Source organism: Berghia stephanieae, chromosome 8, assembly GCF_034508935.2.
Source record: "Berghia stephanieae isolate SIO BIC M18660-M18661 chromosome 8, UCSD_Bste_1.3, whole genome shotgun sequence".
NCBI classification, from domain to species: domain Eukaryota; kingdom Metazoa; phylum Mollusca; class Gastropoda; order Nudibranchia; family Aeolidiidae; genus Berghia; species Berghia stephanieae.
This window is the reverse complement of record NC_088367.1, coordinates 40971651-40978532: the sequence shown is the minus strand read 5'-3', so window position 1 is coordinate 40978532 and position 6882 is coordinate 40971651.

Sequence of the window (6882 nt, the reverse complement as noted above, 5' to 3'; positions counted from 1 at the left end):
AGAAAAAAAAAAAATTTTAAAAATTGAGCTTTTATATAGGTAGCGCAAGTTCCACTAAACGTGCTCAAAGCGCTTTACAAGGGGTCCCTGGTCAACAGCAACATTTAACATGTAGGACGGGACATAATGCCTGTTAGGCGATATTACAATTTTTCGGACAAAGACAACGCTGTAAACGGCCAGGTACTCATTTTACACCTGAGTACGGTGAGAGAATGTGAGTAAAGAGCTTTTTCCAAAGACTCAACTATGCGCCGAGCGCGAGGCTCAAAACCTGGACCTACCGATCCGAAAGCGAGCGTCATACCACTAGACCACATAGCCTCTTGAAGGAAGAGTACAAAACAAAACAAAACAACCCCCAAAAGTTAATGGTAAAGTAAAAATTTGAAAATACAGGGGAACAAATATGGTACAATCGGCATCATAGAACGGGCTGCCTTTGCAACAGAATAGTATCAAAATAACATTGTCATAATTAGACTAATCAACTTACTCATACATGCATTTGGACAGTCTGATGATTAACTTCAAATTTAAATGATAACAGAGCTTGTCAAGAGTTATAAAATGAATTTATTTCGGATGTTATGCACATTTATGGAATGAATCAGAATGGGGTGACTTTGCAACATGTTCATGGTAGGTCAAAAGCAAGGGTTTGAACTTACAAATATCAAAGAATACTGACATGAATAAAATCAGAAAGAAAAAAAAGAAAAAAAATCAAAGTTTAGTCAATGTAATAGATTAGAAAAATTAATTGGGTGTAATATTTTGCTGTGAACTTGTTTATCCAAGAAAAAATTTTATAAAATCAAAAGTCCTCGAAAAGATTCCTTTTCTTCTTTCGTGGAGGTAGCCATTCCTCATCAGAATCATACATGGTAATTCTTGTATCACTGTCAGAACCAGAAGAATTTGAACTACTGGTATTTTTATCAGCTTCAGGGAAAATTCGTGAATGACTGGGTCGAGGAATTGATGGTTTCTTTGCGTTAATAATTTTGTTGGTTGAGATTGACTTTCCTGTCTCTACAGTTAATCTCTTTCATGATTGCCTTCACGATTTTTGAGGGTCAGGAAAATATTTGAATTGTTTTAGATATTCTAGTACAGCATCTGATAGCATTCCCCTTGAGTTGTCAGAGCTTTTGTGAAATTTTTTGAGGACAGCATTTTCATCAAAAGGATAAATACCACATGCCTTAAAAGTAGAGATAAGGTTATGATTGCTCCGCATATCTAGCTTCTCAATTAATCGAGATAATAGTAACGGGAATCGGGATGTCATTGTAGGGTTCTTCATCTTATAATCTTCCATAATCTGTCGCCAGGCCCTTTTCATCGGCCCAAAGAAGGCCACATCAAGGGGCCGAGTTTTGTCTGTTGTATTTGGTGGAAGGAGAATGAAGGAGATGTTATGTTCTGTACTTTGCTGAGCACAGTTGGGCTCAAATGTGAGCTTAGATTATCTCCAATGATGACTTTACGACCACTCATTCGTCGAACCCAGGGTATGACTATTGAACAGAACCATTCTTCAAAGTTTGCTTTATCCATCCATCCAACCTGACTTGCTCCAACCAAATTGAGAACCTGGAACTTCCAGTGGAAGACCACCCTCACACCAGCTTTCCCATAAATTCTGTGATTTATAAATGACGAATGGGGCAAGCAATTGACTGGCTGCAGTTCCAGAAAACATCAACGAAATATTTCCTTTAGAGAAATTTATAATCCTTTCTGGGTATTTTACCCTTCTTCGAAAAATGCATCACTTTTGACCTGGCTCATCACTTAAATTAGTTTTGTCGTAATTAAAAATATTCGAATTTGGTACACCTCGAAGAAATGTTTTTAGATTATTGAAATATCTGCAGACTGTGTCTGGATCAACCTCTGCTATGGCTCGCTTAATAGTACAGACGAGTCTTTGTAGATGATTTCAACTTATCCAGAGCAGCCTTATCCAGGGACTTCAGTCTGCTAATCCTGGTGTTGAAATTTTGTCCATTTGATTTCAGAACAAGAAGGGTCTCCAGGGACTGATCTCCAAGGTTGGATCTCTGTTCTGTCAAATTCCGTCTGACCACAAAGAAAACTCGCTCACAGGCTGCTGAACTGTGTGGTATGGTCAACAGATCCATCATTATAATCCTGCAGAGTCCTGCTATTGTAGGGTTTACTTGCTTTACCCGTAGCCAGAATCTGTCCACTTTGCTCTCAACAAGGGATGATACATTTGTCACCTTGTACAGTTCCAACTGGGTTAAAGTGCCAATCTGAAAATAATTTAAATATAACATATGAATTGTCCAAAATTTGTGGTATTAAAAAGCAGCAATATACTACTATCCATAAATTGGAGTGTAGAAAATAGGAGAGCAGACTTTCAAGGAACAAACTTTGATAAAGATGGGATTGAAAAGAAGGTGGAACGATTATGGTGAAAAGTGGACATCAGTTGATAAAGTAGAAAAATCACCATCTTTCAAAAAGTCTACCAACTACCTCTCAACAACCACCACCACACCCTCTGAAATATTTTTAATAGCATCATGCATAATGGACAATTGTTTGGGATTGGCTGAGGTAATATAAGCATTTATGGATTCAACTGAAGTTTAAGGCAAATTACAATTAAATTCAGAATCGAATACAGTAAGGCATCTGGAATCTAGCAAATGCATGGGGTCTGCAATACATTTGACAAAAAAAAAACATGGAGCATTTGAACATAAATGTGAAAATCAGAATACTTGACACGACTCTTTAGCAGTGCCCAATATGGATCAGTAACCTTCATATTCATAAGGCAAAGCAACGACACAAATCAAAGACATAATACAATCATCATCAATATCTAAACTTAGAATGACCATCTTCTGGTTAACATTGTCAGGTGAAAAGAAATGTTGTACTTGTACCTCTTGTAAATGAAAAATCAAAGCAGCTGCAGCCGCAAAGAAACAGTTAAATCTATTGGATTTAAAAGACGGAATTTGAGAATGCTCACAATATGTCAGCCATTTTGTACGATATTCATTTTTTTTTATCACCTCTGGGGCCTAATAAGTCGCAAGCATGCTTGATGGTGCGAGAAGTTGAAGACATATCGTCTTTAAAATGAGAAAATATCGACTTTTTATCCCTGCCCAACTGTCCTAACTCCCTTTCCACTACTACCAAAGCCTCCTCACATGCCTTACTTAACCCTAAAAGAAAATGCGCATTGCAATGTAAAAATGAAATCGGCACATCTCTCCCAAGTTCCTGACTAAGAAAATCAGCTAATTTCGAATCATAAAGTTTCATGCAAGAGGCTCTATCAGTCATCGTACTAGTAATCTTCTCCCACAGTTTCTTTAATATTACATCATTTGAAACATTTGAATATTCCCCATAAACGTCAGAGTTTTAAAAAGATTTATAGTTATATCAAGTAACGTGTTTGCATCTTCACATATAACTTGGCAAAACCCTAAATACAAAACTCTTCCATCATCAAGAGAAACTTGATGACCGACTATTTTCTCCTGGTAAAATTTAAAATACACATATGTGATCCGATACGATACCTATATCTTGTATAATAATCGACGACACAAAATAACTTGTACGAATACTCGGTAATCGAATGGCTTAAAAGTGGCTATCAAGACATGAGCGAAAAATGAAATAAAAATTGAAAATCAGGAACACAAACTGAAACGAAACGAAAATAATCTCAGATTATGGCCACGATCGCTGACCAGCAATAAGTGATTCCGCCAACAAAAAAATTTAATCCACAGGCAAAACCTTCCATGAAATTCTCATCCGCCGGCGTACAACGGCAAACTTTGATCCATGGTGTTGTGTGGGATTTTGTACTTAGCTGAGACGTTTTTCATCAACATCGGCCAGAAGTTGAAGCTTGGTTTGAATGGTGAGGGTCTTTCTTTTGGATAATCGCAAGCTCATTGTGTTATTGGGCACTATAAAAATAACTCGTTTAATAAATACAAAAAGATGAGAATATCGTATAAGATAACAATAAATTGAAACAATAGCAGTAATCAAGTTTACTCTGTGGCCATTAAACAATTTAATTCAAAGCTGTGACCATCACAATTTTCTTTGAAAACTTGCAAAATGTATTCTTGGAGGGTACCAAACCCCCCCTCCCCCTTGTTGATATCAACTTTAACATTCTTATGCGTACAAGCAAACACTCCACCACTTGAGCTAATGAGGCAGTAAAATGAGGAGTCACAAGTCGTTTCTTACGTTTATTTAGAGAAACAAAAACTATATAAACTATATAAACCTTGTAAAAATTGACTCGACGTTTTAAAAGGTATGATTATGATACTTTTTGGACCTTAAAATAGAAATGTCTTTTTAAAAAAGTTCAACTTGAAACATGACTGAAAGCAAACTATTTGTAACAGTATCTGAGGTATGCAGTAGTTTGTCCTAAAAGGGGAGCAGCACTCTGGGTCCAAGCATTTCACTATCTGGCACATATATTGTGATTATATCTCACGGTCATTCTTCGCTTTCCAGTCATAGCATTCTCAATCTTGAGGACAAAGGTGTGTAGACTGGTGAGGTCCTTTGGGAGCTGACCAATTGTACAATAGTCGCTCAACACATCTAACTGCTGTTTCTTTAGCCTTTTAAGGAAAAGAAGTCCCTCATGTTAGGACTGCTTGAGGAGGCTCTCATCTTTGTGCTCCTTGTGGTCTAAGGTCTCAACATGGAGTTTACAATTGTTCTTTCCCCCACTTGGGGACACGCTTCATTTTCAATTGGATAAAAAGATAACGATTGGATTCTCTCGTTGACTCAGATGATGACAAAGAAGTGAATAAATTTTTTTAAAGCACAGAGTGAAAAAAAATAAATATCCAATACCTATGGATATATGCATAGTGGTAAGATTCAAAACTACGACAGCCGTCTACTGAAACAAAGATGAGTGGTTTGACTCCCGTGGTTTCTGCAGCATAAATATTGTCTTTGAATGCGTCAATCTCATACTCATACAGTCGGTTGAAGTCCCAAATGTGACTCTCTGTGCAGCTTTTGTTGTGCTTGACACTTCTGACAGTGACGAAAGTGGGACCACTATAGCCGATTTGGCCAAACTGTCTGGCAGACATCAAGCATACACTGATGGAATCAGTTTATGATTTTCCCCAATAGGGTAGTCATGAGCTGGAAGTGTCACCTTATATGTCATATGCATTAACATTACTGATTGTTTTTTTGAAATAGGTAAGCCTATTGGTACCCGTGCTTTATCGTCTTGAGATAAGAAGAAATATTTCTCACTTCCAAACAGACCAGCAAGCTCTTTTGCATACTTAATGGTGGCAAATGCGAAATGGTCATCGACATGACTTTTCCTTTGGTTGTGTTGTGGTATCAAATAATTATAGCATAGTTGACATCAACTTTTGGGAGACACCCCCCCCCCCCCCCTCTCTCTTATCATTTTTAGAGACACCCCCCCCCCCCCTCCCCCTTTTTGTTTGACGTCAATTGTGAACGGTCCCTTATTAAAAATCCGAAATGGTAAAATATAAAATCCAAGTATCAATATTGGAGATGTGCAAATTAAAAAGTTTCAAAAACGCGAACTGGAAATGGTCGTAAATGGCAAAACAAAAATGCCAAAATTATGATCAAGTGGGCCGCACTTCGCGAAACAAATTGGGGTCGCTGGAATCTCTCGCCTGAATTTGGTGATCCAGCCCAGAGCCCGGATTATGTGGCTGCAGAATGGAATTTTTTCTGGTCAAACCAGAGTTTTGACATCTCTGCTCAGTTGTCCACAAATATACAAAAACTTTTCAGTTTTCCCCTCAATTACATCTTTGGCAAATTCATTCAATTCATCATTCAAATTTTCTAGCAGTTTGCATCATTTTCAAAGGCATCCAAAGCATTTTTTCTCTTCTCTTCACTTTTTGCTCTCTGATGATACTCTTCTCTCACAAATTCTATTTCAATAATAAAGTTTTCCTCATTTTTGCTCCCTCTTTTCTTGTTGCTAACATGAGCAATTTGTACTGTTCTGTGTCTTAAAAAAAAAATCCAACCCATGAAACATCTTGTTCAATGTTGCCCCCACTTAAATATCTGCTACTTTCTTTCGCTTCCAGCTCGATCAACCGCCGCTGTGCTGTGTGGCCTTGAGCAAGTCACCTCGCCCTAGCTCAAATTGCAGCGCTGCACTGCGGCCGACGCCTGGGTTATTCCAGTCTTCCCTTGAAATAGACCTTAGAGACAAATTTCCCCTATGGGATAAATAAAAGGAATTTTTAATTTTAAAATTTTTATTTATTTAAAACAATTAAAATGCTAAAGACTTCACTCATAATCCGAACAGATGGGAGACTATTATAGAACACAATTCTAGTGTCATTTGGTGTAATAAAGAATTTATGGATTGCAACTTGCTAGTATTTTTTGTAGATAATTCTTTGAAATCATAGATCTTTTTCTGATAGGGTGTGGGTGGTTAGCAGAAAACATAAGGTTGAAAATAGCTGTCATTGGTTGGGTGTTGGCAGTCACTAGAAATGAGTCAGATTGGGTGTTGGCAGTCAGTGAAAAAAAAAACATAAACGTAAAATCTCTAGCAGTGCTAGAGATTTTACGTTTGTTTTTTGTTTTCACTGACCGCCAACACCCAATCTATTAGCACGGTATTTGCAAGATGATTTCCCATCATTCTTTTCATGTTTTTCTTTTTTTTCTCTCTCTGCTTTGTTTGACATTGTTATTTTTTTTTCCTTGTTGGTCAAGAGTGCAAAGATAAATAGGGAGTCCCTATTTACTCTTAAAGTCATATTTTGACTTTTCAGTTTCTTGTTTATTAATTCTGTA